This window comes from Mirounga angustirostris, unplaced genomic scaffold, assembly GCF_029215605.1.
Source record: "Mirounga angustirostris isolate CCGP_5_RB_7025 unplaced genomic scaffold, mMirAng1.0.hap1 SCAF_7, whole genome shotgun sequence".
Classification (NCBI taxonomy): Eukaryota; Metazoa; Chordata; class Mammalia; order Carnivora; family Phocidae; genus Mirounga; species Mirounga angustirostris.
Genome location: NW_026991715.1, coordinates 78,334,282 through 78,354,422, shown reverse-complemented (window position 1 = coordinate 78,354,422; position 20,141 = coordinate 78,334,282). Strand labels below are relative to the sequence as shown.

General features: G+C 34.0%; 1 long non-coding RNA gene across 1 annotated transcript in view; it reads left to right on the top strand.

Moving 5' to 3' along the window:
• LOC123860777 (uncharacterized) overlaps nt 1–20,141 on the top strand; it is a 165,721-nt gene that overhangs the window by 126,877 nt on the left and 18,703 nt on the right. Inside the window, exon 3 of the long non-coding RNA XR_006794866.3 lies at nt 17,206–17,347. This is a non-coding gene — a long non-coding RNA (uncharacterized LOC123860777). The remainder of the gene's footprint in view (nt 1–17,205; nt 17,348–20,141) is intronic.

Genomic DNA, 20,141 nt, shown 5'->3' with positions numbered 1-20,141 from the left:
GGCTAAAAGATATATTAAGAATGGTAGGCTTGGAAAGAAATAAGTAGCCATGTATTTCTGTTGAATGGAAAGTTTAACATGTAACAAAAATGTTTTTAAATTACCCTTCTATTGCAGATATATTCTCACAGTAGCTATGGGGAAGGTGGTACAGTGGAAACACAACCACCAGGACCTACTGTTTACTATTACTGTTAATACTACTACTGCTGCTGAAACTATTACTACCACCACCACTGCTACCTCTATTACTGCCACAATCACTACGACCACTACCGAAAATGCTGCTACAACTATGGCGAACCCACTTATTTACCAAAAAATATTCACCATGTGTCAGCACTGTTAAAAAAACTAACTCAGAGCTCTGGGTGCAAAACCAGATTGTTAGTTCACGTAGCTCATATTTATAGCCGGTACTGTATTATCTTTGATTCGGGCAAGTCACCGAAATTTTTTGAGAGAAATTTCCTTATCAGTATAATTTTAGAATTTCTATAACAATAAAATGAAAGAAAGCACGTGAAAGTGCTTTCTGATGTATACAACATTATGCACATTTAGTTATTTATACTAAGCTGTAAAGAAATGCCTGCCATTGGGATTATTAACTTTGATTAATAGTATAGATATTTATACTCATGATAACTGTGAAATCAAACCCTAATCATATAAATTATCCTCCAGTAATCAATTATGAATATCTCTACTATTTCTATCTCCTGGTATATTTATTTTCCATTCACAAAAGACATCAGGCAATTATGCTGGCCATATTTTGAATAATTATTATTTTAATATCTATTATATATGTGTTAGTACATTTGAATCCCTGTCTCTACCAATATACTCAAAGTTGACATTTGGTGTAACAGACCCCCGAATTTCTTCAATATGTTTCACATCTATCCACATGAAATGAGAAGCTCTGTTCCATAATTAATGATGCAATATACTCTTTTTAAATAAGGATTTTATCAGCCTGTATAACTAATGATAGAGTTACCCCAATGACCAGTTGGCATCATTAAATTTACCAACTACTGTGCTATCATCAATTCCAATTAAATCCTAAGTATGTCTCTCACCAACATGTAAACACATTTTCTAATTGGGAAGTACCATCATGAGTAAATTTAATGGTGCCAAGTTGGCCATTTAAGTGATTTAATAGTTTAGTGGGAAATCATTTGGCTTTGAAGGTATTCCTTTTTCTATCCCTCCCATTTGTTGCAGTTGGGAATATCCATGTGACAAAGATTGCTAGAGAAACTGATGCTAGCCTTGTATAAGCAAGTTTATTACAGTTAGCAGTGATCATAGGTATTTTCTGGGAGGGTGTATTAGCCCAGCAGCTGAATTGAAGTTATGAAACTGCAAAGGGAGATACTGGATAGCCAATAGGAATATGTGGTACAAGTAAAATTATCAGGAGTTTGACTGGCAGCTGATGCTGAAGAAATTATTTTTCCCCATGAAGTATCAAAAAAAGGTTGGGCAGCCATCTGGCTTCTCTTATTTCCTTGTTTATCCTCAGCACTTAGGATACCGTCAAATGCATGAACTGCAGAAATAGCTCAGTGACAGTGTCATTTTCTGTGTTTGAGCATCTAAAGTAAAGGACTGTCAATAAAAATAATAGCATCTAATATTTATTGAGATAATTACATTCTGAGGACCAGAAGAAGGTTTCACATGTTCTATACTTCGATGTTCACAAAAACCAAAAACAGAATCAGCCAGGATTTGGGGGCAGAAACCAGAACCATTCTAGATATTTGTAGTAAAAAAGAGGTAAATGTAAGGAAATATGTTTTCAAAACATTGTGGATGTTGAAATGTGGACTCCAGGATGGCCTCCAGGAATGAGGCCAAGCCCATAGCAGAACAGGGCTACCAAAGCAGTTACTACTCTGCCATAGCTCCCTTCAACATCCTCGAAGCTCAGACTTAATGCACACATCTCCACATCTTTACTTGCCAACAGAAAACAGCCAAAGCAGCTGGAAGATAGCCTCTGCTACATTTATGCTTTCCAAAACTCAGAGATGTGTACTTAATTTACAGTGAGTGATTTTTTTTTTTCCATTCAGAACTTCAGCTGCAAGGAAGAAAAATTGTTTTTAACTTTTTAGCCTTTTCTGTATAGGAAGGAATGAGGGTAGGTAGAAAAAGATTAATAGTGCCACCAAATACAGACTTTCCTATTCTCATATCCAGATATGGAAATTATAAGTCAAGTAGTTTAAGTAACTTGCTCATGATCCAGAACTAGCTATTCAGTGAAGCAAGGATTCAAATTCAGATGTATTAGTTAGCATGTGCTAAGCTAGAGAAAGAACAACATGAACATTTCACAGTTTCAAAGGCTTATATTAACAGTGTACATTGTCTCCCTTACTTTGGAACGGCCACAGCTGTAGTATTTGGGTTATAGGGTCAGAAGAAAAGAAAATGTGATGAACACAATATAGTCTCTTAAGCTTCTGCCCAGAAGTGACACACATTATTTCCTCTCATAGTTCATTGACCAAAGCAAATCCCAAGGCCGTGTCTCAGTTCACTAGCATAGGGTTGGGGGTATATAACTCTCTGTCAGCAAGGGAAACCAAACATTTGTGAACAAAATAATCTATCATGGCCGATCTGTCTGACTATAAACTCTATGCCCGTATCTGCTGGAAGTCTTTTCTTATTCCCCAAGACATTATGAAAAAAGATCCAGATAAGTGGAAGTCCTGGCTTCATAGAGAGAGACCCAGGTTGCTATTTGGAACTCCATTCTGGGCTTAAACTCTGCAGTGAGGTACTGTGAGCAGCTAAATTCCTTCTTCCTGGGGCCAGCTCTTTTCTCATGAGACTCCCTTGGGACAATCAGGGCAAGAGATGTTTTTAGAAAAGACTGTGTTGGGTTCAGAGAAATGAAGGTTCTCATCTTCTGAGGACTTACATATCCTATCCATTTGGACCATTACCTTTGATCACCTGAGGGTTGACTAGCACAGCCATTCTAAAGCTCTTTCACATATTTAATTATCATAATTTATGAGGTAGGTACTACTGTCAATCTCAAGTTTAGAGATAAGAAAACTGAGGCACAGAAAAATTAGGCAACTTGCCTAAAGTCACCCCAAGGCAGAGACAGAACTTGTATTTGAACCCTATAGATCTTAGTCCTAAACTCACAATCTTAACAACTATGCGTTATTGCCGCCCCCCCGCCGCCTTTTTTTTTTTGCCAGGCCTATTCTAGGTCTAGGTTCTGGGATACAATGATGGTCAAATAAACATAACCTATGCCCTCATAGAACTAGTCTAGAAAGGAAAATGTGTGTGTATGTGCGTGTGTGCTGTGTATATATGTATGTATATATGTGTATATGTTGCAGAATCGCAAAATCATATGATTACCAACTTGTGCTTTGAAGGAAAAATATAGAGTATCTGAGAATATAAAACAGAATGCATAGGACTTAAAACTTTGTGTGAGTCATTGAAGTCTTCTCTATGAAGGTAAAGTTTGAGTTGAGAGTTAAATGATAAGTTTACTAAGTAAAGAATGTCTGGAGAATAATGTTTCACCAGTGGAAACAGCAGTTGCAAAGGCTCAGAAACTGGGAAAAATGATAAATTTTAGATAGTAAATAAAGGCCAACATCAATGGGATGGACAGGAGATGAAACTAGAAATAGGACATGGTTCATATTATCTTGCAGGTGCCTGTAGGGCAAAGCAATGATTTTGATCTATTTTAGTAGTAACAGAAATCTGCTGAAGGACTTTGAACTGGGAATGTCATCATTTTAGATTGCATTTCAGGTTCATTATGATTTTTTAAAATACTGATTTATTTACCTGCCTCGTTTTCATGTGTGTCAGAACTGACAAAAGCATTTTTACCCAGAATATTGAGCTATATAAGTGGAAATCACTGCATGGCTGTGAGTGGTGGGGAAGAGTGTGGTGTATTGAAAGTACAATATCACAACATGGAAGGCTGCTGAAAAATTATGCAGACACTTGCAGATCAAGAAGCAATGAACATGTGTGAGGTCCACTGTGTTACAGAGACAATTACCCAAAAGGATTTCACATTAAACCTGGTGTAGCTCTCCTGGAATTGTAAATAGGGCAGTGAGGGAAATAGAAAAGTGAAATTGTGATTAGAAGTAACCAGTAGGAACTTGACCAAAGCAAGCATTAATTTTTCTCAAGTAACACAAATAAGAAAGAAACTATTTGGTGGGGAGGAATCAAAGTCAAAACTTCTTAGCTAAAAATGGAGACATATGTCTTCTTCACAGAAAGAAGTATTGAGTGATTGTTAGAAGGCCTCAAATGTTAAATTAGGATTAGAAATTACCTTATTTTGACATTTGTGAACCCACCAAGTCCATCTTTGCCTACAGTTCTTGGCAGAAACTCTGAATTTTGGTTGCCAATAAAATAAAATAATTTGTTTTATGTTTTTAGCTGAGGGAAAATGATGAAGTTTTTAGAAAAAAGAATTTAAGGAATAATTATGAAGCTAAGACCCCAAAAAGGCATGAAAAGACTTAAGTCTTAGGAACACATGTAAGCTAGAATCAAACCCCACCAGGATTTAGCTGTTTCTTCTTTTTTTAACTACCACTGTCTCTGTTCTGCTGACTGGATTTCTTAACCTGGCAGGAAATATGGTGAAAAGTCATGTTATGTTTTATATTATATTATGTTATGTTATGTTATGTTATGTTATGTTATATTATATTATATTATATCATATCATATCATATTATATCATATTAATTATATTATACTCTATTATATTTCCGTACTGTTCCAACCACTGGAAAGATACTATCTTTCACTGTTTTTTGATGGCAAATCTCAAAATTTGGGGGAAAAATTCATAAAAGTTTGGGTCACATGCTACCAAGTGTGACCACAGGATCACACTCCCAGAGATTATGATGTGGGTCATAAATGCCAGTGTAAATGATACTTAAAGGAAAAGGAGGTGCTCTGGTCAGAAAAATACATGATTTTCCATTTGACCAAGATGACTATTTTCCATCCTTCATATATTTGCTAAGACATATAATTTCTTGACCATCAAGACGAGAATTACACGTCTCTTTTATTGTTCCTGTAGTTATCCCCATCATGGTGAACACAAAAATGTATTTGATTTGCTTATTTCTTCATCTGTTCCCCTTACAGAATGATAAATTCTTTGAGGACAGAGACTTCACTTGGATAATATAACAGCACAAAGACTGGCACATAATGTAATGATGATAGAAATTGATCTTTATTCTAACTTGGTACATTTTTGTAGGCACTGTCCTGATAAATTTTATGTGGATTATCACATTTATTCCTGACAATAACCCTATAAATCAGTTAGCATTATTATCTCCATTTTACATAGTGAGAAATTTAGACTTTGAAAGGGCATGAAGCTCAAGGTCATGACTAAAGTGTGTTAGAGCTGGCATTTATTTATTTATTTATTTATTTTTTTAAAGATTTTATTTATTTGACAGAGAGAGACAGTGAGAGAGGGAACACAGCAGGGGGAGTGGGAGAGGGAGAAGCAGGCTTCCCGCCGAGCAAGGAGCCCGATGTGGGGCTCGATCCCAGGACCCTGGGATCATGACCCGAGCCGAAGGCAGACGCTTAACGACTGAGCCACCCAGGCGCCCCAGAGCTGGCATTTAAATCCAAGCAGTCTGACATTAGAGTGCTTATTTTTAATCATGAGGCTAAAACTGCATTCTTTCTGCTTTAAGAAACATGAAAATTATATGACATAAACCAGAAACATTTCATTTTGTTTCATGAAGTTTTAAGCATGAAAATTTATTATTTATTTAAAGAAAACTTGGTTAGCTCTAAAAATCGATGGATAATAACATCTGTGTAGACAGAGTGAAGAAAGAAAACGATTGTTTGCATAATATAGGAAAGGAAAACAAAGTAACATTGAAAGCAGTTTTTTTTTTCAAAGTTTAACTATGTCAATCACTATGCTAGAAATTTAATCGTAGTATTTCCCCTGATCTTTTCAATAAAACTGTTGACAAAATAATTGTTAAATTGATGCTGAGACAGACACTATATGAGTCTGAAAGAACAAAGCTTTTAAAAGATGGCATTGGGATTATATCCACATTTTGCAATATGATGATAATTTATAATTAGTTCAGTATACCATACAAACTATGGAAGTATAAGATACATTTACATGAAGAGCTCAAATGGACTAGATAATTTCACTTGGTAACCAGAATGTTACATAACAAATGCATATCGTAAGTCTTACTGTGTTTTGGCCAAAAGGTTTTATAGATAATATCTATATTTCCAGGTTCATGTATTTAAAAGCTGTATTAATTACAAAATTAGAGTAGATATATTTGCAGCACCAATGATCGTTCATCTTAAGGAATAGGCATAGCAAAAGTCTTAACATTTTTAAATCACTTTTTTTTAAAGATTTTAATTATTTATTTGACAGAGAGAGACAGAGAGAGCGCACAAGCTGGGGGAGAGGCAGAAGGAGAGGGAGAAGCAGGCTCTCCGCCGAGCAAGGAGCCCGATGCAGGACTTGATCCCAGGACCCTGGGATCATGACCTGAGCTGACAGCAGATGCTTAACCAACTGAGCCACCCAGGTGTCCCTTTAAATAACTTTAATTGTAAATATATAAGATAGTTATCTTAGTATAGTATTGACAAAAGTAACCTTTATGTTATAATAATGCAATCTAAAAGTTATATACATTTTTGAAGCATAAAAGTAGTAAGTTCCCCAAAAGATAATAATCTCTGTGGCTGGAGGACAAAATAATTTGGATTAATAACCTGCACATCATGAAATATACCAACACTGTTTGATTCATAAATAAATTTCTCTCTTGAATGTTCCATAGCATTGCTATAAATTTATAACTTCTGAATTCATAGTTATCAGGTAATTAAATCAAACTAACTGGATCTTTGGGTTATTCTGGTAGCATTTTACCAAAATGATGTCAAACATTTATAGAAGCTTTTTAGATTGATTTAATTGGAGATATTAAAATTAGAATTCTGGTTTTGATAAGGTATATATGGAAATAGAAATACAGAAAGATTTGTTTTTTTTTTTTTTTTTTTAAGATTTTATATATTTATTTAATGGACAGAGAGAGACAGCAAGAAAGGGAACATAAGCAGGGGGAGTGGGAGAGGAGAAGCAGGCTTCCCGCCAAACAGGATGCCCAAATGGGGCTCGTTCCCAGAACCGTGGGATCATGACCTGAGCTGAAGGCAGTTGCTTAGCCAACTGAGCCACCCAGGCGCCCTAAGATTTGTGTTGTTTTTAAAAAACATATGTCTAGCCCACAATTTTAGAATTAAAAAGGGAGATAAATCATATTTCTATTAGAAATATTATGAAAAAATATATTGGTCATATTTAGATGCAGGGACATAAATTGATCATTCACATAAAATATGTCTATTCAGATGTTTTGGAGCTCATATGAAAATTGTACAAGTATTCATTTTCTTAGTCTTTAAAAAAATTCAGAATGTCTTAAAACTGTCAGTGGTAGAATCATCAGAAGCTTTCTATAACTTTTGACAATAAAATGTCCTGAATTTTATATTTTATACATGTCCTAGTTACATCTACAAACTGTCTGATTATTGGCATAACACAAAATATATTATTAGCTACTTCTTGGCAGATGCTAAGCCTGAGAAATATTTTTCTACCCATTGTTGATTTCACAAGGCCATATACACTCAAAGTTTCATTCAGACTAAACATTGTCACTGTTCTAATTTATAAAAATAAAACATAGTGTCAAGTACTAACAACTATTTTTAGGGTTAAACCTTTCTCATAACAATATAACACTGTGATGTTTCTTTTTAAAAATGGCTGTCATGCAGTATGATACTGGCACAAAAACAGACACATAGATCAAGGGAACAGAATAGAGAGCCCAGAAATGGACCCTCAACTCTATGGTCAACTCATCTTTGACAAAGCAGGAAAGAGTGTCCAGTGGAACAAAGACAGTCTCTTCAACAAATGGTGTTGGGAAAATTGGACACCCACATGCAGAAGAATGAAACTGGACCATTTCCTTACACCACACACAAAAATAGACTCAAAATGGTTGAAAGACCTAAATGTGAGACCGGAATCCATCAAAATCCTAAAGGAGAACACAGGCAGTAACCTCTTCGACCTCAGCCACAGCAACTTCGTCCTAGAAACATCACCAAAGGTAAGGGAAGCAAGGGCAAAAATGAACTATTGGGACTTCATCAAGATAAAAAGCTTTTGCACAGCAAAGAAAATAGTCAACAAAACCAAAAGACAACCGACAGAATGGGAGAAGATATTTGCCAATGACATATCAGATAAAGGGCTAGTATCCAAAATCTATAAAGAACTTACCAAACTCAACACCTAAAGAATAAATAATCCAATCAAGAAATGGGCAGAAGACATGAACAGACATTGTTTCAAAGAAGACCCCCAAATGGCCAACAGACACATGAAAAAGTGCTCAACATCACTCAACATCAGGGAGATCCAAGTCAAAACCTCAATGAGATACCACCTCACACCAGTCAGAAGGCTAAAATTAACAAGTCAGGAAATGACAGATGTTGGCAAGGATACAGAGAAAGGGAAACCCTCCTACGCTGTCAGTGGGAATGCAAGCTGGTGCAGTCATTCCAGAAAACAGTATGGGGTTTCCTCAAAAAGTCGAAAATAGAGCTACCCTACTGAGTATTTACCCCAAAGATACAAATATAGTGATCTGAAGGGGTACTTGCACCCGAATGTTTATAGCAGCAATGTCCACAATAGCCAAACTCTGGAAAGAGCCAAGATGTCCATCAACAGATGAATGGATAAAGATGTGGTGTATATATATATACAATGGAATATTATGCAGCCATCAAAAAACCCCACAAAATCTTGCCATTTGCAATGATGTGGATGGAACTAGAGGGTATTATGCTAAGCGAAATAAGTCAATCAGAGAAAGACAAATATCATATGATCTCACTGATATGAGGAATTCTTAATCTTAGGAAACAAACTGAGGGTTGCTGGAGTGGTGGGGGTGGGAGGGATGGCATGGCTGCGTGATGGACATTGGGAAGGGTATGTGCTATGTTGAGCACTGTGAATTGTGTAAGACTGATGAATCACAGACCTGTACCTCTGAAACAAATAATACATTATATGTTAAAAAAAAAAAAAGTAGAAAGGGAAAAATGAAAGGGGGAGAATCGGATGGGGAGATGAACCTTGAGAAACTATGGACCCTGAGAGACAAACTGAGGGTTTTAGAGAGGAAGGGGGGTGGAGGGATGGGTTAGTTTGGTGATGGGTATTAAGGAGGGCACGTATTGAATGGAGCACTGGGTGTTATATGCAAACAATGAATCATGGAACACTACATCAAAAACTAATGATGTAATGTATGGTGACTAACATAACATAATAAAATAAAATTTAAAAAAATGGCTGTCATGAATATAGAAAACTCTGTGCCTCCCTTTCTAAATAGACTCTGGGTGATTAATGGGCTAACATGGTTTATATAGACTTTCACTTTCAAATGCTTCCATAAAATTGGCAAGTAATGATAATGCAAATATGTGAAATAGCCAGGTGTTAGAGAACATGGGGAAAGGGGAGTACATGTGGGTGGGTGACCATAGCAATAAAGAGTTAATTGTTTATTGAAAGGAGGGTGCCAACTTATTCTAGTCAGTTTTGTTACTGAGATAATTTGGAAATCCCCATTATATGTGGACTTTTTTGACTTTTCTAATACTGAGTGGAACTCATAAACCTACCTTTGGGCCACTAGTTTGAAAACCTTGGCTTATATCCCATCTGTTATAAAAAGAATAAAAATACTGAGATGCTCAGAGTTTTCCTCAAATTGAATCCACAGTTTGGAAACTAGGGACAAAGGAGAAGATGGAAGGGGCAGAAGGAGACAATTTCTTGTTTCACCACATAGCATTATGTGGTATTTTATTGAACTCTCTGCAATAAATTAAAATCTCAGAGAATGTGCTTTTAAAAAAATAATGTGTGGGCATCATCCAATGATTAGTCATTTTAATTCTTTCAAAGGGATTTTGGTTCACATTGTTGAATTCCATTGTCCATTTCCTCAAGCAGTGAGTCATCACTTTAGGGGCAATTAAGAAAATAGCCTCTGGGAGGACTCCTAACATAGAGTTGGGCTTAGGATGGTCCTTTTATAAATAGAACCCAAATAGAATATAACCTCCCTGCAGACTTTTGTCTAATTAAAATGCAGCCTCAGTTTACCATTTGCAGCCTTAGTGAAAAACAGAGCTCTCCTGATATAGGGTGAATATATTTATTTATCCAGTGTGTGATAAAGGGATGTAACTTCTAGGTTGTATGGTTTCTCTGCACATAAAGTTGATTGTAACACATTCAACCAATTATTCTGCAAAACCATAAAAAACTATGAAGTATTAAATATCCTCAAATGTACTCATAGCAACTTAGACAATTAAAAGATTTAAAGTAATGCTCCAGAAACAACCATGCTTCTTCAACCATTTTAATGGCAATTTTCCTAATACTGACACTTAGATTGCTACATTTAGTTGGGCTTTTCAGATTTGCTTTTTCTTAATACATGGTATATTGAGTCAAAAAAATGACAGAAAGAAAGAAAGAGGGAACTAAAGAGAGGGAGAGAGAGAGAAAAAGGAAAGAATACAAGAGAAAGAAGGAAAGGATAGGTAGATAGAAGGAATGAGAACTGAATATCCATCACATCATTTTATTGAGCTGATATTTATTAAGAACCTATTCTTTATAAAGCACTTTGTTAGGCATGATTAAATGTTATCCTGTAGGATTCCCGGTTATGAAATGACTATAGCCTAAGTTACAGAATAAACTTTTAAGTGATAATAAATATTTTAATTTGGGTCAAGCTCTTAGATTATGTGGGGATTCCTCTTCTGAAAGTAATGTGTATATGTAGAACCTGTCATAGCTATGCATTTCTATGGAAAGGAAAGCATATATAATCCTGTATTAATAGGGGTGAAAATTTATTATACTGCCACAAAGAAAAACTTACTAGTAGTGAAGAATACTAAATAAAAATATTAGACATAATTCCATGGACCCAAAATGTTCTTTCCATAAATGCCTTATCATGGAAATTGATTCTATACTCATTTTTCCAGGCCTATAAACTGAGCACAAAAATCCCTAAAATATATATACACTGAATTTTTTTCTTCACACATTTAGATGTGATAAATATACATGATGTCAAAAATAATGTGCAGTATCAGTGTTTAATACCAGTCTCCTTTGCTGATAATGCATTGAAGATATGTGAATGGTATATACCTTGTGATTGCTGTAAGGTAATCTGGTTTTGGCCTAATATTTAGCTGCCATGGTGATGTGTTAAACAGTTTGGGGATAAAACAACAAACAGACTTGAAATCTTCAAAACACAGTTGAAATTTTAGATTTATGAAACCTTCATTTTATAAGTTTAGCAGTAATTGCATGCTGTTAGGACTAGAATGTTAATGCAGCACTTATTAGGATTAGATTTGAGTGCATTACCCTTTAATGTTATTAAAAGATGAAACATAATTCAGAAATTGTTGGTCAAATAATAAAATTCCTTTTTTTTCAGTTTCTTTCCAAGTCTTGACACATGATCAAATGCTTTATGTAGCTATTTGAAAAATAATATAACATTATCAACTTCTAAACACATCTTATCTCTGGGATCATAAAACAAGCACACATACATATTTCAAGGTACATTGGCTATTAAGTTGAACATATTTTTTACTACTCCGATATAAATTGATATCAAGCATCCCTGCTAGAGCATATATGTTTATCAGGCTGTATATTGCTTTTTCAATACATGAGCTATGGAGCTTGGGACAACAGTTAATAGGTGTAAAACCTAAAACAGAGTGGTGTGAAAATTTTTTACTTACATAATACTATCATTAAATTGTTTGAGCATACTCACACACACAAACATGCATATCAATTTCATATACTGACCACTATATCACTATATAAATTACATGTATCTACCACTATATAAAATGGGCATTGTAAGCCATATATAAAGTTAGGAATTGGGCACCTGGGTGGCTCAGTCATTAAGCGTCTGCCTTAGGCTCAGGTCATGATCCCAGGGTCCTGGGATCGAGTCCCACATCGGGTTCCCTCCTCGGCGGGAAGCCTGCTCTCTCTCTCCCACTCCTGGGGCTTGTGGTCCTGCTCTTGCTATCTCTGTCTCTGTCAAATAAATAAAGAAAATCTTAAAAAAAAAAAAAATAAAGTTAGGAATTAAAATTATTAGCCAAAACTGAAATAAAATTTTCTTGAATTAATTTAATTATGGTAAAAAAAATTATTTCTACATCTGATTTTAGTGGCTGTCATAACTAGTAAGAACACTTTACAAAAATTAAAAATCCAAATGGAAGAAATGTATCCTAAATTGTGCATAATCAAACACAGTACTCATTTTTTAATTTCATACTTCAGTTTTGCAAAATTTTTGTCAAAATTCAGTTAGTACTTTTTTGAAACTAAATTATAGGCCTTATAATCTAATTTCAAGGCAATGAATTTAACATTTAATAAGTTTAATACTTACCTTCATCCTTTTAAGGCATGTGTAATTTGACATATTTTGTTTCTATTTTTCTATGTTTAAAGGTTGTAGAGCTTTTACAATTAATACAAAGTATTTTCAAGAATTAAATAATTGTGTAATGATCAAAATATGTCCAAATATTTTTTTTTCCTGAAATTTCCCTTATATCTCCTTGCTAGGAACAATTTAAACCCATGGGTATTACATGTAAAATAAATTTAAGACTTGTTTGGTCTGGCTGGGCACCTCAATACTGAGAAACGACACAGTAGAGCAGAAGTAGCAATGTAATTAGCAGACAAAAAAAATAATGAGAGCCAGAGTGGGACATGATAATGAACCAAGAAGACATAGCATCCTAAATGTGTGAGTTCCAAACAACAGAGATGCAAAATATGTGAAGCAGAAGTGATAGAATTGAAAAAAAATAAACAAATCCACAGGTACAGTTGGAGCCTTCAACACCCCTTTCACAACAAGTCATAGAATAATTAGAAAACTGTCTAGGATATAAAACTCATTAACACCATTAAGCCAACAAGATCTAATGGATGTTTGTAGAATGCTCCAACCAACAACACAAGAATAAGTTCTTTACTTTTTTGTTTGTTTGTTTCTGGTTTTTATTTAAATTCCAGTTAGCTAGCATATAGTGTAATATTAGTTTCAGGAGTAGAATTTAGAGATTCATCACTTACATGTAACACCCAGTGCTCATCACAACAGGTGTCCTCCTTAATACTCACCACCTCTTTAACCCATCGCCCCACCCACCTCCCTCCAGCAACCCTCAGTTTGTTCTCTGTAGTTCAGAGTCTGTTTTATGGTTTGCCTCTCGATTTTTCCCCTATGATTATGTTTCATTTCTTAAATTCCACATATGAGTGAAATAATATGGTATTTGTCTTTCTCTGATTATCAAAATACACTCTAGCTCCATCCACATTGTTGCAAATGGCAAGATTTCATTCTTTTGGATGGCTGAGTAATATTCCATTATATATATATATATATATATATAATATTAATAAAGTATTACTAAAATAATAATAATAAAGTACATATTATATGCATATATAATATATACTTATCCATTCATCAGTTGATGAAAATTTAGGCTCTTTCCATAATTTGGCTATTTTTGATAATGCTGCTATAAACATCAGGGTGCATGTGCCCCCCTACTTCAAAGCTGTATTTTTGTATCCTTTGTGTAAATACCTAGTAGTGCAATTGCCGGATCATAGGGTAGTTCTATTTTTAACTTTTGGAGGAACCTTCATACTATTTTCCAGAGTAGCTAAACCAGTTTGCAGTCCCACCAACAGTGTAAGAGGGTTCCCTTTTCTCTGCCTCCTTGCCAACATCTGTTGTTTCCTAAGTTGTTAATTTTAGCCATTCTGAGAGGTGTGAGGTGGTATCTCATCGTGGTTTGATTTGTATTTCCCTGATGATGAGTGATGTTGAGCATCTTTTCATGTGTCTGTTGGTCTAGATGTCCTCTTCGGAAAAATGTCTGTTCATGTCTCCTGCCCATATCTTAACTGGATTATTTGATTTTTTAGGTGTTGAGTTTGGTAAGTTCTTTATAGATTTTGGATACTAACCCTTTATCAGATATGTCATATGCAAATATCTTTCCCATTCCATAGGCTGCCTTTCAGTTTTGTTGATTGTTTCCTTCGCTGTGCAGAAGCTTTTTATCTTGATGAGGTCCCACTAGTTCATTTTTGCTGTTGTTTCCCTTGCCTCCAGTGACATGTCTAATAAGAATTCACTGCAGCCAAGGTCAAAGATGTTGCTGCCTGTGTTTTCCTCTAGAATTTTGACTTTTTCCTTCTCACATTTAGGTCTTTCATCTATTTTGAGTTTATTTTTGTGTATGGTGTAAGAAAGTGGTCCAGTTTCATTCTTCTGCATGTGGCTGTCCAGTTTTCCCAACACCATTTATTGAAAAGCCTTTTTCCCATTGGATATTCATTCCTGCTCTGTGGAAGATTAGTTGACCTTACAGTCATGAGTCCATTTCTGGGTTTTCTATTCTGTTTCATTGTATCTATCCTATTGTTTCCATAAATTTTTATGTAACTAAAGATTATTCTCTTATCATTTTCCATTCATTTCTTTTCTGATATTTCTCTGTATGTATATTTAAGTGTATTTTTTAAAGCAAAATTGCCTCAGAGGACCAGTCAGTTATGTATTTTTTAAAGGAGAGCACTTAAAACCATCTGTTTTTTTTATTTTTATTTGCGTATTTATAAGATAATTATGTTTACCTTGAATTATTTTTATCTTAAATCAAAATATTAAATTAAAGTATCAGTTAAATATTCATGGTGAAGAATTAGGTTGCACACATTATCCTTGCTATTATTACAAATTGTCTTTATTAATAAAGCTAATTATCGCAATGAAACCCAGACAAGAGCAATTTATTTTATCTCAATTATATACAGTATTTATTTTATCTCAGTTATATACAGTATTTAATGATCTGTTTATTATGCTGAGCAGTAAGTTAAATCATTTCTAGTATAAAGGAATCATTACAAAAAGTCAGAGTCATCATTGTTTAAGCCAGTATCTTTCATTTGAGCAAAAATGTTTATACTGTACATAAATTTTATGTTAATATACTCATTTGAGCTAAAGGATTATATAATTATATGATTGTCATCATATCTATTGATATTGAACACAATATGAAAGAAAGAATGGTGGGCTGGTAGTCCAGAAAGTTCATTTCAATCATGACCCCAGAAGTAAATCAATGTTTGATTTTGGACAAGGCTGACTGTTGACTCAGTTTCTTCATATATAAAGTAGATATCTGCTCTACCTACCTTACAGATTGGTTGTTGTAAAATAACAATGAATAGTTTCAGTCAGGATCCTTGACTGCAACGTGAAGTATTTAGTGCTTACAAGATCTTTCTTCAGCATTAGGGGCTAGGCAGTTCTCCTCTGAAACAATATGCACCTGGTTTTCTCAGAACTCGGGTACAAGTATTTACACTTTGCATTAAATACTTTCAGGTTAGATACTTGCTTAGCTTCTACTCTGCCTGCTAGCTCTCACTTAGCTCAATACTTAACATCAACATAGTGGTAAATCCAATCACATGGGTGACAAAACAACTAATAAATCTAATTGTTGGACTTAACTTTATCCTCATATTTAAACATTAGCATTCACTTTTTTTTTTAATCTTACAGAAGTAGGGGAAAATCACTGTAGAATCTAGAATATCTTTTCCCACCAGCTCCAGTTTAGATACTAAGAGCATCTCTAAAAACTTAAAATGTAGTAGAATAAGTTATAAAAAATTAGTTTTATTTTACAGTTATGATAATGTCATTGAAAAAGACTTTTATGGTTAAGCAGAGTAATTATTATGTAAAAAGTATCTTTTGGGTTTATTAAATCCTTTCTGAAATATGTGTATTCCTTTTAGAATTATCTTGATATGCTGTTTGTGTGTGTTTGGTTATTCTTATTTTGATTTTTTATTTGCGTTCTATCATTCCCATTTCAATATAAAATATGTAATGTTATAAATTTATTCTGACAAATTGTTTTTCATATGATCAGACAAAATAGAATATATTAAAAAGACTTGAGTATTAATTTAAGGAAACTTTTGATGATCCCCTTTATACTTTTTCATTTAAACTAGCCAATTTTGTGTGAAAATATTTCTACTTAAGAAAGTCCCTTCTCCATTATCTCTTCCCAACTATTAGAAGAAACCATTAAGATTTATATAATCTTGTAGTTCAGTATGTCATCATTTTGTGAACTACTATTTATTGATGCTGTATAGATTTAGAATATTATTTTCCTCAACTTTTGTTGGCAAGTTTCTTTATCCATTTTAAACCCCTTTTGTATCAGTAATTTGTAAGTAAAGAGAAACTAGAAAATATCACAATATTTATTATGCTTTTATTCTTCTTATACATATTAGTAGAATACTTAAGATACTTTGTGAGAAACCACCAGGTTTTCTTAAGCTGTTTTTTTTTTTTTTTTTAAGATTTATTTTAGAGAGAGAGAGAGCACGGTGTGAGAGGCAGGGGCAGTGGGAGACAGAGTCTCAAGCAGACTCTGTGCTGAGCGCAGAACCCAATGTGGGGCAGGAGTGAAGTGGGGTGGGGGTGCTCAATCCCAGGACCTTGAGATCATGACCTGAGCAGAAACCCAGTCTGACTCTTAACTGACTGTGCCACCCAGGTGCCCCACTTAAGCTGGTTTTTATGGAAAGAAATGACAGATTACTAAACTTGGATGAGAAAAATACTACAATATTATTTTCCCTAAACTTTAATTGAAATTTAGCATTTCATTTAATTATAAACATAGACAAAAAACCATGGTAATGCTAGTATATCTGTGTTTTTCATATCACATGTTTGTGACAGATACCTTGAAGTATTATTTATGATCACCGTATATTCATTACTGTTTACCTAATTGCAATCTTCCACTCTTCAGACTCATGCAAGGTCCAGTGCGGCCGGGAAGCTACTGAACAATTCTGCATCAAGATCATCTTCCAGTATTTCAGGTTCTCACATTAAAGATCCAGACATCTTTCTGGTATTCTATATCTTCCTCTATTGATATGTGGAAAGAGGTGGGTCCTTGTCTTTGTATTCAAATTTTTTCAAGCCTGGATAATGAGAATTACTCCTATTGTTTGTAGGAAATTTTGTAACATGGAAAGGTGTGGCTGCTACAAATATAACTTATAGACTGGGAAAATTCAAATATGTCCAACTGTTGAGAAAACTTTTTTTTTAAATCAATATTCAATTCATTTAAGTTTATTTTTGCTGCTTTACTGACACATTATTAACAAATAATCATTGTATATATTTAAGATGTACAACATGATGTTTTGATATACATATACATTGTGAAGTGGTGCCCCCAATCAAGCTAATTTACCTATCACCACACATATTTACCCTGTGTGTGTGTGTGTGTGTGTGTGTGTGTCTGTGTTGGGAACTAGAGTTAGCAATGATGTATGGTAACTTGAAATTTTCTAAGAGTATATCTTGAGAAAATTCTTTATGAGTTTTATTTAAAGTAACTTTAAAAATCGCTAATACATTGTACCATTATATGAATTATTCGCCATGCTGGAAATTCTAAGGGTTCTTTCTATATTTTAGTTCTTGGCTCCCTGTTTTGTTCACCATCTGTGTTATGAAATAAAGGATTTCGTATTCAGCATAATATGCTAATAGTACCTTTGTATTATAATTTTGTGAAAATATTACACATTTAAAAATAACTTTGCAAAATAATCTACAAAGGATATCAGATATTAAAATTACTGTTTATAGAAAAACTCAGACACATGTTTCCCTGCCCAGTCCTTCCATCCCAACAATTTAATTTCACCTATACTGAGCCATATGTGTCCTTTTGTTAGTGTTACATAGTTTTGGAAAGAATAATGTAACTGAATTAAGATTATTTGGTCTAAATATCACCTACCTGTATGCTTAACAACTTCAATTTTAAGGAAACAAGAATAATGACAAATGCATTAGAATGATAAAAACTAATTTGATATATAACATTATTAAAAGATGGATTGATGATTTGAATGAGTTAATCATTTTGAAGTCTTAATGTAATGTGGCTGATACAATAAAAACAAAAGATGAAAGAATATGATACAGTAAAAAATGATAATATGTTGGGAATTCTAAAAGACACAAGGAAGTAACAAGATTTCTCCAAAGTTTGAACTTTAGCAGTGTATAGGCTTTATTGGGTATGTTTAAAATATATTGAACTATTATTCTGATATAATGGCCTGCTATTTACTTTAAGACAGCTTTTTAAGAGTAAGAAGCATAAGGGTCACATCTAATAACCATTCATCAAATTCTAATGTGACTATCATTAAAACAGACTTACTTTTTGGTGTATGTAGGCTAATGATTCAATTAGTTTCAATTACCAAAGCCTGTCAGGCAACTAATCAAACATGTGGAAAGGACAGTTTTATTTTATCCCTGACAATTTTGCCTAGGAGTCAGAGTTGAAAGGAAGATATTTATTTTTTTCAGATCCAAAGTAAACAAAATGCTACAATGCATATTTAAATACTAAAGACAGTATAATTTCCTATCATTAATTGGTATATCTGTTAATGCCCTAGTAGAGTACTTACCATAATGCAAGACCGATGCTTTCAAAATACTGACAAGAGATGAAAGACCATTGATTTAATGGAAATGAGTGTAGGACTGGAAAACAGAAGAATGCAGTTTTAGTCCCAGCTCTGTTTAATCGTGTAACAAGGACAAGCCCATTTAGGACAAGTCCACTTATCTCTCTGGACTTTTGTTTAACTCAAAGAGAGAAATAGATTGAGAGAGAGACAGAAAGAGAGAGAGGGAGGGAGGAAGACAGAGAATGTGTGGATGTTATGTAATAAATGTGTTGGGTTTTGTTGTTGTTTGGATCAAGATCTTCTTGAAGGGTCTGATGAAAATCTATAGGCTATCTACCTGGTAAATGCACCCATGTGCATCTTCGCCTAAAATTTTAGTAGTTCAAGGACACCCAGAAGAAAATTGTCATGGTTTCCAAATTAAAAAGAATAAAATCCCTGAACCAATCACTTCCAATTGGAGATTCACAGTTCTTCTTTGTCAAGTTCTAATGAAAATTTATTAATGACAACTCACGGATAATTTCAGTCAGATATGTCAGATCCAGGATTGACCTGAGTCTATTCCATATACAGCAGACTTTAATTACTGACTTGATCTATAATTATAATTCCACCACAGAGTTAATAATACTGAGATTCTTCTCTCAGGACCCAAGAATGACATTTGAAAGACTAAGTTATAGAAAGTATGTAGACTGGCTTCCATTAAAAAATATCAACATTAAAAGTACTTGGTGGAATCTATATCTGTTGAGAATTACTAAAAGCTCAGTGTATTTCTTCAAGTGTTAGACTTTTTAAAGACATCAATTTATAATGATAATACTCAGTTTATACAAGGTCAGCAATTAGAATCCAATACAATAATCTTTAATCCCTGTGATGTATCAGCTATTTTGAACATGATAGTGATTAAGATGATGTAGAATGTTTCTGGAATTATAATAGTCAACAATTCTATTCCTTATATGTGTCTCTACTTATGTACAAGAAAATCAGCTTCATTTCCCCCATCATATCTCATAAATTATATTAGAATTGAGTGTTGCCATCATTTGTTGAATAATAAATTCCAAAGGAAGGTGTTTTCTTTTTAAGAAAAGGAGAGTGTGCATGCACAAAATCAAAACCTAACAATATTAGACAGTGATGAATTATTCTTCCACATTGTCTCATCTCTCGCTTACAGTCTTAATAACCAACACTTCTCTTACTCATTTCTTTGATGGAG